Consider the following 24,338-nt stretch of genomic DNA (forward strand, 5'->3'; position numbering starts at 1 on the left):
GCGCCTCCAGCCCTCGCTGAGTCCATCACCCACGGGCTAGTTTTCCAGGACCAAAGGCTGCGAGGTGCCCACCTTCAGGCACAATGAACTCACTCATGCCTTCGTTTGGTGGTTATTTTTTTCTGTTATTAGGCTGAGAAGCTTGCTGAGAGGCAAACTCTTGTTCATCTTATTACCATTCCTAGGGATTAAGCAGGTGAAGCTCGGGTGTTATTGTTCATATCCCCAAAGGTCAAGGGACACAGAGTGGCTAGAGTAATTGAGCACACACTATGGGCCAGGCACCATGCTAAACTCTTTGCAGCTATTAACTCGCCTAATCCTCACACCGAACGGGAGATCGGTGCTGTTATGATCTTTGTATACAGAGGGGAAACTGAGGCACAGAGCAGTTGAGTAACTCATCCAAGGTCACACAGCTAGGAGGTGACAGGAATCAAACCTCCGCGTTCGGATACTGAACCCACTTCCAAGCACCCGATGAGCACTCGGTGGGCACCTCTGTTGTGACCGAGTGACCACCGTGCCGACAGGCAGGCGCACATGCGGGAGGGTCGAGGGACCAGGCCTGCATTTCTGGGCGGATTTGGAGCTGATGTCAGCAACTTGACATCTGAAGGCCTTTCGGCTCTGGCTCCTCCTCACACTACCACCTGCCTGGTCCCACACGGGCAGCCCAAACAGGACTTCCTGTCAAGGGCCCTGGCAGGGATGCCATACCTAATCGTCCCTGCCCCCCATGGGAACATGGCCTCTCCCTGTCAAGTCCTGATACCAAGGTCACCCAGTGTGGCTTGGCTGCTGGCGGTTCCCAAGGCAATGGGCCAGGTGTATCTGTCTCTTTCCCCACGCTGCTCCTATGGGCCTTCTTGAATAATTGGTGGTTAAGAGCATGGACCCCAGGGTCAGACTGCCTGAGTTCCAGTTCTGCCTCTGCTCTGTGGCCTTGGGCATGTTACTTAACCTCTCTGTGCCTCATTTCCTCATGCTTACAATGGAAGTCAGAACAGATTATTGTCAAGATGGGTGGGAGGATTAAAAGAGTTAAAACATGTAAAAGGCTTAGAACAGGGCTTCCCTGGTGGCACAGTGGTTAAGAATCTGCCTGCCAATGCAAGGGACATGGGTTCGAGCCCTGGTCTGAGAAGATCCTATGTGCCGCGGAGCAACTAAGCCCGTGTGCCACAACTACTGAGCTTGCGCTCTAGAGCCCGCAAGCCACAGCTACTGAAGCCCGCACGCTTAGAGCCCTTGCTCCGCAACAAGAGAAGCCACCGCAGTGAAGCCTGGGCACCGCAACAAAGAGTAGCCCCCGCTGGCCACAACTAGAGAAAGCCCGCGCACAGCAACAAAGACCCAACACAGCCAAAAATAAATAAAATAAATTAATTTTTTTTTAAAAAGGCTTAGAACAGTGGTACCTCTCAAACAGCATATAAGTTTTCATGAATATCATTATATTTCTTCTTACCCATGCGTTCAGATGGATGGCTAAATAGACAGTACAGAGGAAGGGGAGGGGTTGGCAGGGGTCAAAGTAATGATAGTCTGCCAGGATATGCCCTTGTTAAAGTCATCCCTGGTTGGTGTGGGGAGAGAGAGGCCCCCCTCCCAGACACCCCTGGTTCCTGGAGACCCTTGCTGGCGTGTCTCACCCTCCGCAGAGACAGAGAGCCAACATCACCTCTTCAATACTTAGAGCTCAGGGACGCTTGACCGCAGGCACAGGTTTCTACTTGATGTATTTAAATGGATTTTTACCAATCTTCATGAAAGTTGTTTATACACATAAGAGTCACAGGGCTCTATAAGGTTCCTTACCCAGCAGAGGTGCCCACGTTCACTGGTCAGGACAGATTCTTCTGGTGCCTCTGACCACAACCCTGTGCAGCCTTCCCACCCTCCCCCAGCACAGTCCCCATGTCATTCTGGTTAGATGGGAATGGAACGTGACCTTGCGAAAACATTGACATCCAAGGTTGAGCTATTTAGTAAACTGTGATTGTTGGGTGTTTTTTTTTTTCCTTTACACAACATTTTATTCTTCCTGGAATTGATGATGGTCCTTTTTGTTGCTGTTAGCTTGATTTTCTACGTCCTTAGAACAAATTCAGTGGCTTCTCGTGTTGTAGTAACAATAGCAGTTAACACCCTTTGAGCGCTTTCTCCTTGCCAGGCACTCTTCTAAGTACTTTCCACGTACTAACTCATTTAGTCCTTACAATAGCCCTCTGGGTGTGCACTACTGTATCTCGTTTTGCAGATGAGGAAGCCGAGGGACAGAGTGGTCAAGTGACTGCCCGCAATCCCAGAACAATTGCACCCACACACCCAGGCTCTTACCGCTGCAGGTCTGAGCCCGCCTGGCCCCTCCTGGCCCTGCAAGCACATCTGCCAGTCCCCTCCGGCCCCTTCCTCGTGCTCTCTCTGTTTGCTGTCTCCACAGCTGGACTGTAAGATGGGTGAGGGCAGGCTCTATGCTGTGCCCCGCTGCAATCCTAGGAGCAGGGCTGGGCCCAGCAGACCTTCCTGTGCTTGCCAGGACAGTCCTGCTCTGGGCTTCCTACTCATCCACATGTTCCCCCACCTCAGACCCTACAGGTGGGAGGCAGGGCAGGGAGCGCCACCGGGGCGGTTAGAGCCGGGCCCACAGAGGCTCAGAAAGGCCAAATATGTACGTCAAGGCCTCACCATCAGGGGTCTGAACTCTCTCCTCTGGCTGCAAGTCCAGGGCGGTTCCTCACATGCTAGGCTGCCTCCTACAGGCCCAGGCACACACACACACACACACACACACACCCCACATGTCACACACATAGACGTGCAAACACATATACGTGGGGTTCACTTATGCTAATTATACACACATATCTCCACATGGGCGTATTACATACATATACATACAGATTCAGGTGCATTTCATATAATCGTCCACACACACAAGCGCACACACACACACACATGATACACGGGCATGCCAATTATACACAGATGCGTTATACCCACAAACATATATTAACACAGAAACACATTATACAAACACATACATACCTTATTTACAAACCCAAACCCACGCAGATCCTATATTCACAAATATACAAACACACAGCACATACACATACTGTACGAAAACATATAAGATGTAAATATATGCACACAGACACATAAACATGTAACCCCTATTTGCATAATGTATGCTCACATAGTCACACAAACACGTGCACATGGCTTCCACATGCTGAAACACACAAACATTTGCACAGCACACAAAACGCGTACAAATAAGCACCACACACAGAACACATCTGTGCAAACATACACAAGCCCACGTGCACATGCACAGATGCAAAAACTTGCACAGACACACCCACACTCACGTGCACTCACAAGTACACACACGTGCATGCAAGCACACATACTTGTGTGTGCCTGGTGGCCTGGTTGATGGGAGGAGGAGGGGAGAAGGCCCACGTGTCCAGGTCCTGTGGCCATTGGCTGGCTTAGGGGGGTGAGTGTGTTTCCTGACCTCCCGGAACAAGGCTGAGGCAGCACCTGCCTCATTACGTCAGTGAAGGGGGCCGAGGGTATGCAGTCCCCAGCCCAGGGAGCGTTGAGGGTCTCCCAGATCTCCTGCCTTGCTCCGGAGTCCCATCCAGGATTAGCACTGGCCACACTCCCAGGGAGGCCCAAGAAGGTACAAGATTATGCTCTTACAAAGGAGAAAATGGAGGCTTGGCCAAGCGAGTTACATTTTGTGAGCCGGTTTAAGGAGAGAGGGGATTTGAACCTGAGTTTGTCAGAACCCAGAACCACGCTGAGCCACAACTCTGAGCGTCTAGGCTTCCCATACCTGTGGCCATGCTCACAGTTGGTGCTACACCGATGCGTGTGGAGTGGTCATTGATCTGAAGGACGGCAGCACTCGGGGTCTGGGGTCTGATAAGTGGTTGGGGGGCTACAGGGAGAGAGGCCCAGGATTCTGAGGCAATGTGGACCGTCCGCATGTCTGGGGACCCTTCCTTCAACACTCCCAGCCCGCAGGTCCAGCCTCAGTGTCTGTTGGGGGCCACCAGCCCAGGGAGGCCCCCACCAGAGGCTTCCAGGCATGGTCCCTTCCGTTCCCCCCCCACCCCGCCTCCTACCCCAATCTGGTCTCCCCGCCCACCAACTCTCCCCAGATGCATGCCTCTCCCTCAGACATTCATTTCAAGGGCTCAGCAGTTTCTTTGCAGGATTTGATTTGCCGCTCAGGCATTTCCTCGAGTGGCCCCTCGATGTTTGCCCTTGTCCAGATGGCATCCAGATGCACACATCCCTCCTCCTCCCCGGCTCCAGCCGCTCAGCTCCTCAGCCGGGGGAAATTAATACTGACCCCCACCTCACACCCACCTCCCTGCGTCCCTGGCTTTGTTTCCCGGGCCTGAGGTCAGGCTCAGGCTGACACCGCTGTCTGCTTCTCTCTCCAAAGCCAGGGCTTCTGGCTGTCCTATTATCTGCCTTGCTCCTGGGCCTTTGTTCAATGCAACAGGTAATTGCTCTGTGGGCCAAAGCAAATGTCAGCATGATAATGAGGGTGATATGATGCCGCTCTGGCCCTGGCAAGGAGGGGGAAGAGCAGGCGGTGTGACTCAGTTCAGGGAGCAGGTGGCTAGCACCCTGGACCTCCAGGCGAGGTCCACAGAGATGACCAAATCCAGATGAGGAACAGAGGTGCAGAGAGGGAAACAGATAACGATCATGCTGACAGTTACGGACCAATGTCCACATACAACAACAATATAAAGATTAGCTCATCTGGTCCTGTGAGCTGGGCGTGATTATCCCCATTTACGGAGGAAACTGAGGCCCATGATGGAGAGAAGAGCTCACGGGAGCAACCATCAATAACATAACTTCTATGTACCAGGCAGTACAGAGAGATCAGCTAACTTAACCCTTGGAGCACCTTGAGAGCTGGACGTAATTGTCCCCATTTTATAGATGAGATAACTGAGACTCAGTGAGGCTTAGTAACTCATATATGACCATGTAGCTTTGAAAGTGGCAGAACTTGGCTGTAAACCAAAGGCTTCCAGAGTCCATGGGGCCTCCTGTGTGGCCTGACTGGGTCAGCGACAGGGCCGGGCCTTCCAGCACTGTCTCCAGAACGCTGTCCTGGCACAGGGACAGCCACCCTGGTGGGAAACATTTCCAGGAGTCTGGGAGACAATCCTGGGTGGGAATTCCTGTGCCCGGGGGAGACTCACTTTTCCTCAGAGGGCAGGCCCCAGGCCTCCCAAATCTCTGTCCAGCGCTGAGCTCTTGACCTGGTGTGAGGGCCAGCAGACGCCAGTCCCCAGAGGACCAGCTCTCAGCTCCCCCGAGAGAGGCAGGCGAGGCCCTTGTTGATCTCACTCAAGCCCTCTGCTTCCCCTTAAAAGTTAATATTTACACACTCTCCACCATGCTGCTGTGCTGCTGCCGTGGACATCACAGTGGCCAGGGCGGGGGGGCTTCTCTGGTCCCAAGACCCCCTAAATCCCTTTCGGGCTTCAAGATGGGGCTCGTCAGACTCCAGCTAGCCTGATGATGGGACAGTCATGCTGTGCCCAGATGGACTTCCCTTTCCTGGTGCCGCCAAGCTTCCTTGACAGAAAATGGGGCACTTGGCTCAGGCTCAAGGCTGCTGTGCAGGCATTTCCTAGAACCATGGGGCATCGGACTCCGGAGGTGTGAGGAGCAGGGGCCAGGGGCAGGTTGTGCCCTGCTGAGCCACAGGCAGCTGTGGGGATGCCGATGAGTAGCACCTGCCCAGTAAAAGGCCGAGGTGGGCCTGAGGTGTATAGGAAGAGTCATCTGTGTCCATGGGGGGCTCACCCATCCCTCTGGTCAACACAGCCCCAGACAACACCGGAGCCGGACACGCAGGGTGCCTTAGAGACAGGGCTGGAATGTCTCACCTGCCTGCCTCTCCCAACACCTCCTCCAGGTGGCCTCCCAGTGTGCTGAGGGGTGTATGCCAGCGCTGCCTGGACTCTGCTGTCCCCTCCACTTCCTTCGGGATTCTAAGTGAGCTTGGCTTTTTCGGGGAAGACCCCAGACTGAGCAGAAGGAGTACCATCCCTGAAGTCAGTAGTCTGGGTGGTCTGGCCACACCTGTGCCCTCGGGGCCCTCAGGGGGGTGGGTGCTCCCTGCTGGAGCTTGCAAGTAAATGTCCGAGAATTACAGCGATGGCCACGGGGAGAGAATGCCGTCACCAGCTGCATGTTGGTGGCCAGGGAACCTGGGAAGGGACACCGTGGTCGGCATGCCAGGTCCTGCAGGTTAATGTTTGACCTGAAGCCACGTGTTTTTCCACTGGCTATTTTTATCCTCTGTACCTGGCAGTGGGCAGCAGGCGGCCTCCTCTGTGGGCAAAGGAGGGAGGGAGGGGGGTGTCCAGCTGGGGTTGCTCTGGACAAGCAAGGGCTGCAGGGAGGCCAGAGGGTCCAGCGTGGGTGTGAGGGGCAGGGGAGAGAGAGAACAGGAGGGGCCTGGAGCGGGGCAGCTCGCTATACCCCAGCCACATCCCAGATTCTGCCCTGGGGCCACCCCAGCTCTTAGTTCTCCTCACCCTGGGAGGATTGGCACACGTGAGGGGATGAGGAGAAGTAGGGGGAAACCAAGAGAGACTTCTGGGATTCCACAGCTTTTCAGAAAAGTTAAAAATGCCCGACCCCCCCACCCCGCCCCACCACCGCCTGTGTTACTCTCATCAGTAATAACACTCTCAGACCCTGGATACCACAAGTGAGAGATTTCTCTCTCCTGAGACACCATGGTCTTATTCAGATGGTGGGAGAAAGTCAAAGCTGATTGGTCCCCCCGCCCCAGGCACTCTGATAGGGAAACACAGCCCTGCTCTCAGGCAGCCCCCAGTCTAAGGGAGTGGGGGCTATGTCTTCACTTAGGATGAGAGCCTAACTCCTTTGCATCCAAGAACCCTAGAATTGAATTAAAGACTCCCACTGGGTCATACAGCTCTGGGCTTCTCAAGCCCTCATTGTCTCTCAGTTTTCCTCCTTGGCAGTGGGCCTCCGGCCTGCGCCTGCGCTGGCTTTATGACTGTTTACGGCCAGTGGCCACTGAGCCCTTCTCACCCCTGCCGAGGCCTGGGGGAGGGAGGCCCTTGGAGGCGGCTCAGCCTGGGGCCAGCTGATACCTCGGCGCGCCAGCCGCCGGGCAAAGCCAGCTTCCCTCCTGCCCCACCGCAAGGTCTGGAAGGGCTTTCGATTTATACTTGAGTCTGGTGGGAATTGGGTCCCCCGCAAACCTGCCCACCAGCTGGCCCCCCAAATCACCAACGGGCTCCCCACCCCAGTGCTCGCCAGCACTGGCCTGAAGCAGGCGGGCAGGCTGGCCCCCAGCCTGGAGTCTTCCTCAGCATCTTGCAGGAGAAGGAGTAAGAGTGTCTGGGTTAACCAGTCCCGTGAAGGGCTTCCTGGGGTTGGCAGATGAAGGTCCCCAGATCAAGGTGGGATTAGGAGCCTGCAGGAAGAGCAGAGTTCTCCAGGGAGGGGGTCCCAGTTCTCTTACTGTCCTCGCACGATTGCCTTGAGGTAGGGTGTCGAAGCGGGGCTGGGGAACAGGAGACTCTCAGCCAGGGCACAGGGAGTGGGGCCCATTCCTTGGCCTGTAGTGGAGCTCCAAGGCCACCTCCAGCTGGGATAACAGGTCTTTCCCATGGGGCACTGAGCTCCCCACCCCGGCCTACATTCCTGCATGTCTTCCCCTCTCACTGCTCCCTAAACCCCCAGCCTGCTCAGACCTGGCCACCTCTCTACCCCCCTGGTATGTGCCAGGCACTGGGCTGGAGTCATTCACCTACAGGCCTCCCTCACTCCTTAGTACAAGCTGGAGGGTGAATCTCTTTAGCCCCATTTTACAGATAAGGAGACTGAATGGAAGCATCATTAAACAATTAACCCAAGGTCACCCAGCCAGTCAGTGGCTTGGCTGGGATTTAAACTTAAGTCTGTCTGACTCTCAATCCAGCTAACTGGGAGATCATATCGGCCATATAGCCTGTGTATTTTAAATGCCAGTTTTCTCATCATCCCACTCTACCAGAGCCCTCCCCATCAGCCTGATCAGAAGATTGAATACAACTGGCTCCTACAACCAACTGGCTCATTATTTCTCATCATGAGGAAGTCCTTCCTGGAGTCTAACCTTGGTGCCTCCTGCTGTCTCTTACTCTGAAATCAGGGAAAGTGGAGCAAAGATGGTCCCTGTCCTATGCACTGTTACATGAGACTGTGGCATTCCTCTGTGGCTCTGGAGGGTGGGTTGCTCCTGGCTGCGGAAGCAGGAGTCCCAGACACTGGGGGAGGAGGGGACTCTGGCTGGGAGAAGGAGGTGTTCTCCTGGGCCACCTCACAGAGGGGACTTGGGCCTTGCCCGCGGACCCTTCCATTTCCTACTGAGTCTGGGACAGGTGAGGAGCTCGCCAGGATGAAGCCAGGGACTGTGAGACCCTCAGAGGGTCCTTGGCTTCTGATGCTGATTAGTTCACTGGGGAAATTTGAGGCTTTGCCTCGGGGGGCACCAAGAGGTCCCGGAATCCAGAAATCCCCACGTGGCCCTTGCACCCCTGGGGAGGAAGAAGCTAAGATGACAGGACCCAGGCTCGCACCCGTTCCCTGAAATGGAGGAATTCTGTTCCTCATCATGGTGAGAAGGGAGGGGGAATTCCAAAGACGCGGCTCCAGGGCCCTGGCGTGGGACCCAGGTCTTCCATTTCTTAGAAGCGTACTCACTGCTTTCCGGGAGAGCCCTCCTGACGTCTGGCCTCCTCTGGCTTCGTGGCTGAGTTTGGCAGGTGGATCAGATCATCCATCTCCGTGCTTGGAGACAGGGTAGAGTGGACACAGTTTGGCTCCTGTGGCTCCCTGTGGCCTGGGAGATTGGAATGAGGAAAAAACCCTCACCCCTGAACCCATCGGAACCTCCTCTTTCAGGCTGCCATGCCCCAAACGCCCCAGGACCAGAGGATGAGCTGTCTCCTGCAGCCCACCCCTTCTTGAGAAGGGCGGCAGGCCCACACCACAGAGGGGAGAGGGGCAGCCAGGGCATTCTTGTCCATTGGCCTTATCATTCTCGGGGCATTCTGAGTCTCCTTCACCCCCTGGTCCGGTGGACACTGGTTTTCTCTGCCCTGGGCTGGGGCCCTGAGGAATTCAGAGCAGGATCAGACAGAGGCCCTCAAGGCAGGAGACGTAGTCATGCCCATGGGTTACAGACCAGACACCAGTGCTATGCAGACAGCAATAATAATAGACTTTCCAAAATGGGGCACTTGGGCTTCCCTGGTGGCGCAGTGGTTAAGAATCCGCCTGCCAATGCAGGGGACACGGGTGCGAGCCCTGCTCCAGGAAGATCCCACATGCCGGGGAGCAACTAAGCCCGTGAGCCGCAACTACTGAGCCCGCGTGCCACAGCTACTGAAGCCTGTGCTCCTAGAGCCCGTGCTCCGCAACAAGAGAAGCCACCACAGTGAGAAGCCTGTGCACCACAACGAAGAGTAGCCCCCCCTCTCCGCAACTAGAGAAAGCCTGTGTGCAGCAATGAAGACCCAACGTAGCCAAAAATAAATAAATAAATAATTTTAAAAATGGGGTACTTTATGTAGATTGACCCATTTAACCCTCAAAACAGCCCTGGGAATTCAGTACTATAATATCCACATTTACAGATGCGGAAGCTGAGGCCCAGCGTGGTTGCATAACTGGCCCAGGGGCTTCCAGCTAGGAAGCAGGATGGGAACCCTAGTGGTCTACCCCAGAGCCTGCATTCTTACCCTCTACACCTGCACTGCCCAATACAGTAGCCACTAACCTCATGGAACTATTTAACTGAAATAATTAAAATGAAATACAATTAAAAATTCAGTTCCTCAGTTACCCCAGCCGCCTTTCAAGGAAGGGCTCTGCAGTCACACGTAGCCAGTGGCGACCATATTAGACAGCGCAGATACTGAACATTTCCGTCAGCCCAGAAAGTTCTGTTGAACAATGCTGGTCTACTCTCTACTGTCTCTTCAGAATCAAGATGGAACAATGGAAACTCATCCTTCAGTTGATAGATAAAATAATAATTAAGAGTGTGGTAATAACAGCTCTAATTTTCCATGCTTCCTACGTGCCAGGCACAGTGCCAAGCCCATAATCCTTGCTCAATCCCAGGCTCAGGAAGGTTACCCAAAGTCACAGTAGCTAGGAAGTGAATCCAGGTCTGGGTGACCCTGGTCTGGTCCTTCCCCCTCCTGCTCCACCCCATGCCAAGCCCCCAGGAGTTCATAGCCCCTGGGGAAAGGAGGGGAAGGCAAATGCTTGCATTTCACAAGAACAGGGATTAAATAAATCAGCACATAATTAACATCATCACATTTCCTCAAGCCTGTTGACCAGAACATCAAGCTAATGAGGTCATGGTCTTGATTTTGAGCCCTGTGAGCATTACTTCACTTCACAGGGAGAAAACCCTCACTCCCTGCCCTGAGGGCTGCATCAGGCCCCCAGATATTGTGATTAGGAGGCTGGGAGGCTGTGGAAGTGTTTCACCATAGCCTGTGGCCTGCTATCGGAGGTCAGCCCAGGGAAAATTGTTTTAGGCAGGGCCAAGCTGGAGAAAAAGCCCTGTTAAGTGCTGGCAGGTGCATGTCTTCTGGACGACGGAGATGGCAATGTCTTCCTCCTCTGGAATGGATGGAGTTAGCAGAAAGCAAGTCCTGAGTTTGAAGAAAAGATGCAGTGGGAGATAGAAAAGAGCTTCTGAGACATGCTTCCTCTCAGGTAAAACTTTGGTGGGGGACGTGGGGTTTATAGGAACTTTGGAGGGTTTGACTTGGGTGGGGAAATCTGCCTCTAGTATCCCATAAGGATTGTTCTCTTGTGGGAAAGTTAGCTTCCATTATATGTCAACCACCATATGTTACCTGGGGAGATAAGGACCAGTAAGTGATAAGAGCAGAGCGTTCAGCAGAGAGCTTCTCCCTGAGAGACTGAGGTGATGAAGACATGTGCCTACACAGGGCCAGACACGTGGTGGGTCTCAGTAGATGCTGATTGGTTTAAATGATCTCTCTCCTTAAGCAAATTTTTACTGGGCCGGCATAGCACCAGGTCTGGGGGACTCTGATGAGTTGCCAAAGGCACCAGCCAATGACTGGCCATGCAAGTCAGGATAGGCTATGCTGTGCTGCAGTAACAAATGAGCCCTGAAATCTCAGTGGATTCACATCACAAAGGTTTGTTTCTTGCTCACACAATTTGGCCAAGGCAGACTGGCAGGGGTTCTGCTCCACAAAGTCATTAGAGATCCTGGATATTAGATCCATTATTTTCAACAGGTGTCTTCCATGGTTGTGTCTGCAGGGGCAGAAAAGAGCAGGAGGGCTGTGCACTGGCTCTCAAATGCTCTGGCTCTGAAGTGACAGATTGCATCTCTGTTCACAGCCTATCTGTCAGAGTTAGTCTTGTGGTCCCACCTAATGGTGAGGGACTGGGAAGTAAGGGTGGGGCATGTGGGTATGTGGTGAAGAGAAAATGTCTCTGTCATTTCACCACTTCTTCTCTCAAAACCCATTTTCTTCTCCTGTAAAAGGACTCTGAGGTGCCTTTTAGCTCTGGGATTCCAGGTCTCCATGGAATGTTATTCCACAAATATTTCTTAGGTATCTTATCTAAATGATGAACATCCTCAGTGGGGTTTGATCCTCCCCGATCAGAGCTGGAATTGACTTTTTTAAACAACCAAAAGTTATTTGACAATCCAATTTAAAAATGGGTAAAACGTATGAACAGACAGCTCATCAAAGAAGATATATAGATGGTGAATAAGCCAATGAAAAGATGCTCAGTGTCATTTGTCATGAAGAAAATGAAAATTAAAACAACAATGAAAAACCACTCTATACTTTTTATTAACAGAATGGCTAAAATTTTTTAAAAATTGGCAATATCAATTGCTGGTGAGGATGGGGAGCAACAGGAACTCTCACTCATCTCTGGTGGAAATGCAAAATGGTAAAGCCACGTTGGAAAAGAGTTTGGAAGTTTCTCATAAAACTAAACATAGTCTTACCATATGATCCAACAATTTCACTCCTAGGTATTTACTCAACTGATTTTAAAACTTATGTCCACACAAAACCCAGCACAGGAATATTTATTTATAGCAGCAATTGACTTAGAATTGCCAAAAATATAATTGCCAAAGAAGCAGGATGTCCTTTAATAGGTGACGAGATAAACAAAGTGGTATATCCACACAATTTAATACCACTTATCAATAAAAAGAAAAGAGCTATCAAGCACACAAAGACATGGATGAATCTCAAGTGCTTATTACTGAGTGAAAGAAGTCTTGAAAAGGTCCATTCTATGTGATTTCATTTATGACATTAGGGAAAAGGCAAAACTGTAGAGATGGTAAACAGATCAGTGGTTGTCATGGGTTTGGGGTAGGAGGAGGGTTGAATAGGTAAAGCACAGAGAATTTTGTAGGGTGGTAGGACTATTCTGTGTGATAGTGAAATAGTGGATAAGTACTGTGATTGTCAAAGCCCATAGAAATTTACAACACAAAGAGTGAGCCTTGGGCTTCCCTGGTGGCACAGTGGTTAAGAATCCGCCTACCAATGCAGAGGACACGGATTCGAGCCCTGGTCCGGAAAGATCTCACATGCCGTGGAGCAACTAAGCCCGTGCGCCACAACTACTGAGCCTGTGCTCTAGAGCCCGCAAGCCACAACTACTGAGGCTGCATGCCACAACTACTGAAGCCCGTGCACCTAGAGCCCATGCTCCACAACAAGAGAAGCCACCACAGTGAGAAGCCTGCACACCGCAACAGAGTAGCCCCCGCTCGCCACAACTAGAGAAAGCCTGCACACAGCAACGAAGACCCAACTCAGCCAAGAATAAGTAAGTAAGTAAGTAAGTAAATAAATAAATAAAAAAGAGTGAGCCTTAACGTATGCAAATTTTAAAAAATCATTTAGGAGGCTGGGAGATCACAGGATAGAACACACAATGTGAGAGAAGAATCTAACTGTATTACAAAAGTATAAAACCACCTCCTTGAATGGGATGGGAGGAAATGTACTAAGTAACTCTGGGAATGAATGGAGTCTGTAAGACTAAAGACGAAGGGAGCTACACACAGCACTGTACTCTAGTTGATAAAGTTGTTTCCCATGGAAATATGGGTTAACAATCTGAAGTAATATACAGGTATACTGGAATTGAACATTTAAGTAAATGGATGGCAGATAGGAGCCAGTTTCCTCACTGTTGGAGTGAAAGGTTTCAGTAAGAGGAGGAGCCTAGAATGATCCATGTGGTAATGGATTAGATTTGGGGACATAAGTACAGACTCATGTCTAATTTAATACAGATATGGATGGTTACAAAAGAAATACTTACAGAAATGTGTATTATACACGTGATTTAGTAAAGACATATATTTCCTTTCTCTGTCAACTGGGAGTGTCTATAAGCAGCTATACCCCAGTAGTGACAAGCACACCTAGTGCTCAGATCTTGGTTTCTAATACCATTCTTCATTGGAAGAAACCAGGGCTCCCTGGAGAAAAGACTGAGTCTAGGACTGGGGCAGGAAATATACAAGATGAGCCCAGAGTATCTTACAGTGCCAGGAAGTAAGGAAGTGCTAAAAACAAAAATCAAACAAACAAACAAACCAAAAAACCCCACAAGAGACAACTGAAAGAATTCCAGTGGCCAAAGATGGAACTTGAGAAATGAAATAGTTTTGTACCATAACCCAAATATAAAATAAATTTCCATGAGCCCATAACTGATATAAATAAATGATTAAATAAATCAATGGGGGAGAAGAGACAAAATTTCCTGTGCAGAAGAATTCCAAATATCCAGGCTGTAGATACTTCACTCTCAGGGAGGTAGACCATAGCTCCCTCCCCCTTAAGTGTAAGCTCTGCGTAGCGACTTCCTTTCAAAGAGGACAGTATGGAAAGGATGGGGTGAGGGGAAGCAGTAACTTTAGGATAGAAAAAGCTGACGAACACCACCTCAGCCATGTGATCAAAGTCAATATCAGCGGTGATAAGTCCTGTTGATGGTATGTACCGTTGATATGATGTGATGAAAATGACACTTTATCTGTGTTCTTCCTCCGTAAACTCGTAACTCAAGCCTAATCATGAGAAAAACATCAGACAAATCCCAACTGAGGGATGGACATTCTACAGAATACCTGACCAGTAGGTCTCAAAACTGTCAAGGTCATTAAAAACAAGGAAATGAGGGAACTGTCACAGCCAAGAGAAGCCTAAGAAGCATGAAGACTAAATGTAATATAGTATCCTGGAAGTGGAAAAGGACATTAGTAAAAACTAAGGAAATCTGAATTTCCTTAGGAAATTAGGAAGCGTGGATTTTAGTTAATAACAATGTGTCAATGTTTCTTCATTAATTGTAACAAACATACCATACTAATTAAGATATCTATTATAGAGGAACCTGGGTATGGAGTGTATGGGAACTCTATTATCTTTGCAATTTTTCTGGAAATCTAAAACTATTCTAAAGTAAAGGATTTGTTTTTAAAATGTTACTTGAAATCAAGTTGAAAAAAATAATGTGATGATGGGCTTCCCTGGTGGCGCAGTGGTTGAGAGTCCGTCTGCCGATGCAGGGGACACGGGTTCGTGCCCCGGTCCGGAAACATCCCACATGTCTCGGAGCGACTGGGCCCGTGAGCCATGGCCGCTGAGCCTGCGCGTCCGGAGCCTGTGCTCCGCAACGGGAGAGGCCACAACAGTGAGAGGCCCGCGTACCGCAAAAAAAAAAAAAAAAAAGTGATGGATTAAACTGGGTAAAAAAAAAATTTGATTCTGATGTGATGAGTTTAATTGACTTTAAAAGGACTGTGAATAAAACTACAGAAAGCCACAGCTTTCTTTATCACAGCTGAAGAAAGGAAGGAAGTGGCTGGTGGCATTGAGACAGGTCAGGGGCAACCTGCTTTTTTGATCTTTTCTGTTGTGCCCCTGTTGATTCAAAGAAATAAAACGTAAAACAAAAGCAAAACCAAAACGCACTGAACAAGCAGCATGATCAGAATAACTGCCCTCTTCTGAGGTAAACTTTTTGAATGATAACCTCATGCATGTGTGTAAGTTCCAGTGTTCTTTTATGAAAACCGGGTCCCCCCCCCAAAACGGTCAACCCTTCAGACCCCACCTAATCAAGGACATGTTGCTCCTTGTTCCCTGGGGTGTGCAGGAGAGCAGGCAAGGCGGTGCCGTAGTCAGAACACGGGTGTCAGAGCCCCGTGGCACTCACCAGCTGTGATTCTGGAGATAACCCAACCTCCCTCAGCCTCTGTTCCCTCATCACCATAATGCGGGCCTGAAATTGCCACTTTGCGGGTGGTGGAAAATTGGAGAGAACGTGTGTGAGCTAATAAGGCCAGCGTCGGGCATGTCAAAGGCCTTCCATGAACGGTGGTGACTATTAGCAGAGGAGCTTCGGGGCAAGCAGATTAATCCAGATGACCTGGATCAGACTGTGTAGACAACAGGAGGGAAGAGGTCTTGTTGACCGAGCTGCCCAGGAAGGCCCGTTCTGCAGGTGCTCAGCGTGTGGTGGGGTAGGAAGGGACAAGGGGTGGACTTCAGGCGCGAGAATCACAGGAGAAAACACAGGAGGCGGATGGAGAGGCAGCCCTCGAGCAGGGGAGGAGAGGGAGGCCTGGAGGGGCCAGGGAGAGGGCCCAGGGGCGGGCGGGGTCTCCATACGCTGGTAGGAAACCCCTGTAGTGTTTACCAGCCTAAGTGACCTCTCGGGTAATCCCGGTACCTTTTGAAAAAATAAATGGTAGGTGATGGCGCCTCTGGAGAAAGAGAATCGACCAAGGCTAGAACCTGCACCAGGGCAGAGAGGGGCGCCAGTGGGTCTTCAGCCGTGTTTCTCTTGGGGAGGTCTAAACGGTCACGGCCACCATTAGGGCCTTTGCCCTCCAGGGCAGCCTGTTCCCTGAGTCTACCTGAGGCCTTGAGCCTCAGGTGGTCCAGTCCACTCACCGAATGGGGAGGGACACAGAGACTGCACCTGCACTCTCAGACTGCGAAGGAGGAGGGAAGGGACTGAGGACAGGAGCTGTGTCTCCACGTTTAGGCTGGAGGCTGCTGTGGGCAGGGGCTGGTTCTTTCCCATTTGCTGGGGGGCTCCTTGGGGGCTAAGTTGAGTCTTCTCCTCAGTTTCTCCCTCAGCATCCTGCATGGAGATCTACCCCAATGCATTCTTGAGATCTGGAGCCAAAGCTCCCGCTTACTTAAAAAAATGTCCTCCACAAACTGGATCAAAGGCCAAGGGCTGACATTAAATAAAGAGGGCATTCTGCTATTCTTCAACTTTCCATAGTTTCAAAACACTTCATTCTGGCCTTTGAGAAGAAAGCTCCCCTGGCCCAGTGCTAGGTCTTGGGGTTGGGTGGCAGCAGGGAGTGCCAGGGATCTAGGTCTTGACAAAATAAATCCCTCTCCCAGCCACCTTGGCCGGCAGAGCTGAGGCGGCCCACGTGGTAGAGTTTTCCTGGGGCCGCCAGGCCGAGGCCGTCGTAAATAGTTTAACTGTGTTTACGTAGCAGTAACATGCGTGTTACTGTTCACAGCGACCGCATTCCAGAGGGCAATCGGGGGTGATTTACCTTGCAGCGCACAGCCGCCAGTCCCTATGGCGGGTGGGTGGCCTCTGGGGCCCAGCTCCGCTCTCCCAGGAGGACTGTTTTTAAAGAGCTGCTCCTACCTTGCCATGCCCTACCACGTGTGTGTTCCAGATCTGGGGATTCCTCAGCGGCCTTCCCAGGGCCGTTAGAGGAGTCCGAGGCAGCTGTCGGAGGCGAGGGCCTCTGAAGCCTTGGGCCATCCCCTCCCCTCCTCTCACCTCTCCAGCCAGGCATCCGGTGTTTGGAACTTGCCCATCTCGTTCATGGAGATGGATGGACACAGGTTGCAGCCCTGTTCTCAGTGCTGGCCCTGGTACCCACAGCGGCAGCAGCCCCCAGCCAAGATACTAACAACAGCTAACCTTTGTGGAGCCTTATTAAGTACCATTTTTCAAGCCTTATAGCTCAAAGGAATTGCTGTCATGAGCCCTTTTTACAGACAACAAAACCGAGGTAAGGAGAGTTTACATAACGTACTCAAGGCTGCACAGTGGGTAAGGGGCAGAGTCAGACTCATCCAGGCAGCCTGCACTCCCAGCCACCACACTTTCCTACCTCTCTCGTGCCGTGAGCACTGCCCGCAAGGGTCTGGCTCCTGGATGGGGCAGGGTGGTCGATGGGGAGATGGAGTGCAGGAAGCAGAGGATTGCTGGGTATCTGTGCGCACTCCCACTGACACGTGCCATGTGCATGCAGGTGCATGCATATCTCCCACACAAACATGTACATATGCATGGGTCCCCACCCACACATGTGCCCCTCCTATATGGTTTTTTTTTTTTTTTTTCGGTACACGGGCTTCTCACTGTTGTGACCTCTCCCGTTGCGGAGCACAGGCTCTGGACGCGCAGGCCCAGCGGCCATGGCTCACGGGTCCAGCCACTCCGCGGCATGTGGGATCTTCCTGGACCGGGGCACGAACCCGCGTCCCCTGCAACGGCAGGTGGACTCTCAACCACTGCGCCATCAGGGAAGCCCTATATGTATTTTTATAATCACCTTCACACATACACAAATGCATGCATGCATATCTATATCTTCACCCTCTATAGATGAGTCCCCCACACGTGCGTTCTTACCCAGACCCACATAAATGCAGATGTGTACACCAACGCTTGTGTGTGGAGTGTGTCCCACCTCTCTGCTAACCAAGAGCATCCTTCCTTTCCCTCACCTCCAAGCTAAGTGTCAGCTGTAGCACAAATGAGGCAGAATTGAATCTTCTCTCAATACCTCCTGTGTTCACTCAACCAGTATTTCCTGAGTACCCACTGTGCGCAGGGCCTTATGGCAGGGACTGGGGTGGAAGACACAAACTGGGGCTCAGCCCAGCCTCTCAGGGGTACCATATTCAGGTCAGAGGAGGGCCACCAGCCAGTGGTGGCCTGTCATCCCTGTTGCCGAGAGCCAGCCTGGGGGATGCAGGCTCAAGGCGGGCTCCAAGTTCCTCTCTGGTGACAATGTATGTGCCTCTGGAGGCCAAGCTGCCTGTCTGATTCTGGGCACCCACAGGACCCTGGGCTTTCCTGCAGGCTTGAGGTCTGCACGTGTCCCCCCCGGGGGCTCTGGATGCCTCTGGCAGGGCCTGGGACCTCTCCCCAACATGCTCACAGCGAAAGCAGCAGCACAGCCAAGCTGTGTGAGTCACCAGGCAGGCCACACCCGGAACGCCTGCCTGCCTGCCGTCCCAGCAGTGTGCTGGCTTGCCTTTGTCCACGCAGCTTCCAAAAAGGTCCATGGCATGAGTCTTCCTGATGCCCGGCCCCTCTTCCAGCCCTGCCATGCCCTGCACTGTGGGTTACACGGGCTCCTCCCTGGCAATGAGGGGCCAGACCTTTTACTCTGTGTCTATTACCCAAGTGCCATGCCAGGGCGAGCCCCTCATTTGCGAGCTGAGAGCCAAGCAAACAACCTGCTGGCCAGGACTGGCTGGATGGGTGATCCAAAGGGCCCGTACTTATGAGGGTCCAAGACTGGCTTAAGGTCTGCTCTTGCCATCTTGAAATTCTTAGTAGTTTTGAACAAGGCCCCCCAGAATGATGTAGCCGGGCCTGCTACAGCCGGGCTGAGGCTTTCTGTGTACAACCCTTTCCTGCCCCCTCCCGCCTACCCCCCAGCCCACTGCCCACCTCCCCCAGCCTTCCTGCCACTCCTGCATGCCCCCAGCTGCCCTGCCACTGCCAGCTCTGCCTCCTGCCCCGGGCTGGCCCCGAGCGCTGAGATGTGGGCGGCTGTGGTTTCCCGGCACCCACAGCGCGGCCGCAGTGTTTGAAGATGAACTTCAGCGGTGTCCTCAGACTGTGTTCCTTCTGTCGCCCAGCCTGCGGTCACCCTGGCCGGCTCCCGCCCCACGGTCACTTGCCTGCCTGCTGCCACCCAGGCCATGAAAAGCGGAGGAGGGGGGCCCCCGGCCAGTACTCAGCTTCTGGTCCACAAGCCACGTGCGGACGGCTCAGCCCCAGCCCCACCCTGCTGGACACGGGCTGGGTGCTCTCTCCACCTCAGTGACCTCAGCTGTGAAATGGGGATTAAGCAGTCCTCCCAGCAGCATTGATGGGAGGATTCCTGGTAACACATAGGAAGCGTCTGGTAGGAGCCTGGCACGGAGTGGGTGCCTCGAGAGCATTTTGTTTCAGCTGCTCATTAGTTCAGCGTTTACCGAGTGCCAGGCCCGCAGAGAATGGGAGGCGAGGCCCTGCCGAGGGAGCGCACAGGGTTGGGTGGCTGAAGGCGGAAAAGCAAGTCGCTTAACTAGGATGCAGACAGAATACTGGAGCGTGAACTCGAGTGGTGGGAGGACCGAGGCCCAGGGAGAGGAGGTGATTTGCCTACACTAGATCTCAGCGGTCTTGTTCCTCTGCCCACCAGACACCCCTCACTGACAGGCTGTACCGTGTCCCTGGTTCCGCAGAAGTTACGCCAGGCTTGGTACTCGGCAGCTGTGGCTGTGTGGATGGGTGTGTTCCAGCTTCTGTCTTCAGGGCATGAGCTGGGGTGTCCTGGGTGGGATGTGGACATCACCCATGCCTCTGCCCATCCCTCCAGACCACTGAGTATTTATTAAGCACCCCCGTGTACCCAGCACCTGCAAAGGCTCAGTGACCATCCTTGGGCACAGCACAGCAGCCCTAGATATCTAGGTGGATAGAATCTAAACATTGAACATCTATGAAATAATCCATACCTCATCCATCAAACTAAAGACCAGCTGTACATGGAGTAACTCTTCTGTAGCGTTCATTTTAAATTAGGGGGGGAAAAAGGCTTACAATATAACCGAGAAGGTAGCATAGAACTTTGGCTTTTTGATCAGATGATTTAAACTCTTGTCCAAAAGCTTGTTATCAATGTAAAATTTCTTTTTTGGGGTAAACCTATCAAATACTTCTGAATGAGAAGTAAATTATCTTCTTCACTTTTGTATACCCAATATAAATCCCTGCCCTTTGGCCTTTTGGAGCAGTGATGAGGCAACTGACGTCCCTCCATTTCCATGTCCCATGGCCCTGGGCACTACTGGGTAAGTGACAGCCAGGCGCAGACCCTCTGCCCATCACTCCTTCCAATTCCCAGACTCTCCTCTTGTCCAATTCTTCGGGTCGCTCATCTTCCATGGGCTCAGCCCGCTCCCAGCAGGTTTAGTGAGGACAGAAAAGCCCTGGGAATGACTTACTGAAAGCAGAGGGTTGAAAAGGAAGGTCTTGGTGGGCACTAAAGGCAGTCTGAGCAGGGCAGTGGTGTGGCCAGTGTCATCTTGAGAGGCTCACTCTGCTGGGATGTGGAGAAGGGGCTGCGGGGTGACGGTGGACACAGAAAGAGCTGATAAGAAGGAATTTCAATAGTCCAGACACCGGCTTATGGGAGCCCGAGCTCTGGGACGAGTAGGGAGGCCTCCAGAGAGACTTGGAGATAGAGCCCCAGCCCTCCTGCCGGCCGTACCCCCACGCCCTGGCAGCCTCCATCCTTCCCTCGCTGAGTCCTTGTCCAGACTGTGGTCCCCAGGGCTCGGAATTATTCAGCCTGGGCACCAGGCAGCGAGTCTCATGTCTGCCCCAGGCCACAAAATGGATTATATATATTTTTTATGCGTTGTCCCTTATTAATTCATAATTGCAATCGTGTAACATTTAATAAAGACACAAAGCGACCCCCATCGCTGCCCCACAATCATTCATAAGCTGACAAGATGGAGCGGCTCATAAAAAAGGGCCGTTAAAAAAAATTCCGCAGAAATGGAAAGCAGGAGGTGATGCAAGCCGCGGTTAACAAAGGCCGGGGAGGCGTGAGCGGGTGTGAGCGGAATAACCCAGCCCTGATAAGCCGCAAAGCAGAGCCGGCAGCTCCCGCCCCCCTCTGCCGCCTGAGTCAGAGAAGCCAGGATGTGTTCAAAATCTAGCAATGTAATTAGCAGGTTGCATCATGCCCCTCAATTATAAATTACAATAGGCACAAAGAGGGTGGATGGAAGAGCAGGGATTATGCGGGTAACTCAATCCTGGTGCCCAGGAGGGGGCTGGGAGCTGCCACCCAGCCACCCAGCCACTCGACCCTAGCAGTCTCTGCCTGCCGTGTCACAAGGTGATGAGAGGCTTGCTCAATGCCTGCTTTGTGTAGCCTGGGATAATGATTTACAAACTCGAGGAATCAGGAGGTGCGAAAAGAAGATGACCCTCTTAACCCGGCCATTGTCTACCCGCCCCCCACCCCCGCTGGAATGCCCAGCCCCCGCCCGCCCAGTGCACCTGTGCACACGGATGCTGTTTGGGGATGGTCCAGGTGAGGAGCCCTCATAGGGGCTGAGCCGATAAGATCTAAAGGGGCTGAGCAGGGCGTTTGGAGACACCATCAGCGATGACTGACACTCAGCAAACAGAGATGGACTGTGGTGATGCTGAGGTTTCTCTGCAGAGCAGTAGGGGAAGGGGGAGTGGACAGGAGCTCGGGGTTGATGACAGAGCCAGCTCTGTCCTGAGTCCAACCCTTGCCTCTGCCACCAGCAGGTCGTGGGAGCCTGGGCAAGCCGCTTCTCCTCTCCAATCCTCATTTTCCCAACTTCAATCCATCAGCTAGCTGTACGACCAGGGCAAGCCATTTCCCATCTCCATGCCTCAGTTTCCCTACCAGACCTGTCCAGAGCTGGCTGTGTGACCTGAAACAAGCTCACTTCAGTGTAAGTGGGAACCTCAGTGTCCCCATGTACCATGAGAGCAGTGACCCAGACAATCTTAAAAGTCCAGTTTGGACTTTCTCTGGGTCTAGAATAAACTCTTTTCCCCAAAGCTAACCAACTAGCCTGCACCTTGGAGAGCAGGGAAACGGGACGGGCAGCTCTGCAATCTGGCCATCTGCGTGAATCAGAGTCTGGTGAGACAGAGGGAAGTCAGCACAGGCACGCGGCAGGCTTGGGCAGAGCGAGGTGCCGGTGGCACCGTTCCCCACAGCCTGGGAGACACGCCCTTTACTTCCTCCTGGTGGCAAAGATTTCCCCTTTCTGTCTGGCCTTTGCAAACAGCCTTTACTCCACAATGTTTTCTTAGCAGCCCTATTCTTCCACACGGAAAATAGTCCCATGAACTTTATTATCTCTGCAGAGGAAGGACAGGATATAGATGTGCCCTTAAGTTCAATGAACTCTGCTCTCTGGAAAACCAGAGTGAGAGCCACTATCCAATGGGAAATTGTTTTGAACAAGCCCCAGCCCCAGCAGAGTTTCATTCTGAATCCGAGAGAGAGATCGTAGCTGCCCCCTGAACTGCGAACTCAGCCACTCTGGGGCCTCCATGTCTTCTCTCTGGGCCTCAGTTTCCTCGATTCTAAAATGATGGGAGAGGAGGGGGTACTCTCAACAAGTAGCTGAAGGTTGGGATGGAATCCCAGCGAGCACTGCCTTTACTCAGACCCAGCATCTCGCCCCTGGACTGTCATACAGGTCCCCGGTCTCAGCCCCCACGTCCCTTTGCCTCTGCAGCCGCAGGATGTAGCTGAAACTCGTGACTCTGATCGCACTCTGCCCCATCAAAGTCCCCCCTCCCCAGAGTCCCAGGCCAGGGCCCCACCAGAAGGTCCCCAAGTTACCCTGAATGGCAGGTCCCTTCCCAGCACACCCCTGGCTATTTCACACTTCCATGCCTTTGCACATGCTGTTCCTCCTGCCCAGATTACCCTTCCCTCCCCTTGTTCCACTGGCCAGTTCAGAGTCAGCCTTTGGGGCCTCACTCCTGTGTCGTCAGCTCCCAGAAGCCCTCATCCAAGTGTTCCTTCTGTGCTCCCCCACCCGAGCGAAAGCTCCATCTTAGCAAGTGCCGCGTCAGATTGCAAAGCAGCCTGGGTACTGCGTCTCCGCTCGACCGCGAACTCCAGGGCTGTACCTGCATACAGTCAGCGCCCAGAAGTGCCTTCCTTATTGAACTGCTGCCTTTTCCCACAACAGGAAAGAGGCAGATGTAGCCTGACGCCCTGGACTGGGGGTGAAGTATGGAAAACTAACTCATTCATTCATTCACTTACTCATCCGTGTAACCTGAATATGTGTAGTGAAGGGAGAGGGGGAGTGCCAGACCCAGCCACTTTGAACATTTCCCAGAAGACACTTCCAGAAGCCCCTGACCTCAGGGAGAAGAATGTCCCTGAAGCCACTCCCCCCAGTTCAGGCCAAGCCCCAGGTAGACAGTGGCAGTGGGGTAGCTGTCCTGTCTGCTTGGCCCAGCAGGCCCTGCGCCTTATCGGCTGCCATCTCCCTGCTGCCTCAGTTAACAGAAGCTGGGGGTGAGGAGGTGGTGACAGGGAGGGGGCCACCTGGAGGCCTCTTCCCACCTGTCAGGAGCTCCCCCGGCACATCCTCCTGTTGGTGAGGCAACCGTCCTTGTATCCACATCGCCCAGGCAGGTGAGTACTCTGCTCCCATGTCAGGATGACATTAGATCCCTAAGTCGTGACCTCACTCAGGCATCTGTCCTTGGTACCTGTCTGCTTCTGAGCAGAGAGCCAAAATGTCAGCAGAGACAGAGCGCCTGGATACCCTTCCCGGCAACAGCAAAACCCAGAACAGGTGTAGTGCTCGCATGTGATCAGACAGAAAACTTGGACTCGACATGTGGACACGCCCACCCGAGGTCCTACAGCTCCCGTGGGCCTACTTCAGCCTGTAAAGTACATCCTTTCCTTCTTTCCCCACCCTTGGGTGTTGAGTCGTGCCCCATATTTGGTCTTTACCACATCCAGTGTAGGTGGAGATGTGAGTGACATTAATGACTACATATATTAGACACCTACTATTTACCTGGCACGGTTTTAAGTACTTTATTTTCATTCATTCAATCAATAATATTTATTGAGTGCCGGGCTCTGTTCCAGATGCTGGGGGTATGGCAGGAAGCAAGGCAAACGAAGTTTCTGCCCTCAGAAACTTTCTAGTGGGAGAAACAGAATAAGTCAAGAAGTGAGTAAATAGAAAATAGTCCGGGTGGTGAAAAGTCAGTCAGGAGAATGGATGGTCAGTGAAGGCCTTTGATTTGGTGACATTTGAGCTCACCCCTGAAGATGTTGAGGGTGGGAGCACGGGACTATCTGGAGGACATAAATGCTAGGCAGAGGGAAGAGTAAG

The sequence above is a fragment of the Globicephala melas genome, chromosome 11, assembly GCF_963455315.2.
Source record: "Globicephala melas chromosome 11, mGloMel1.2, whole genome shotgun sequence".
NCBI classification, from domain to species: Eukaryota; Metazoa; Chordata; class Mammalia; order Artiodactyla; family Delphinidae; genus Globicephala; species Globicephala melas.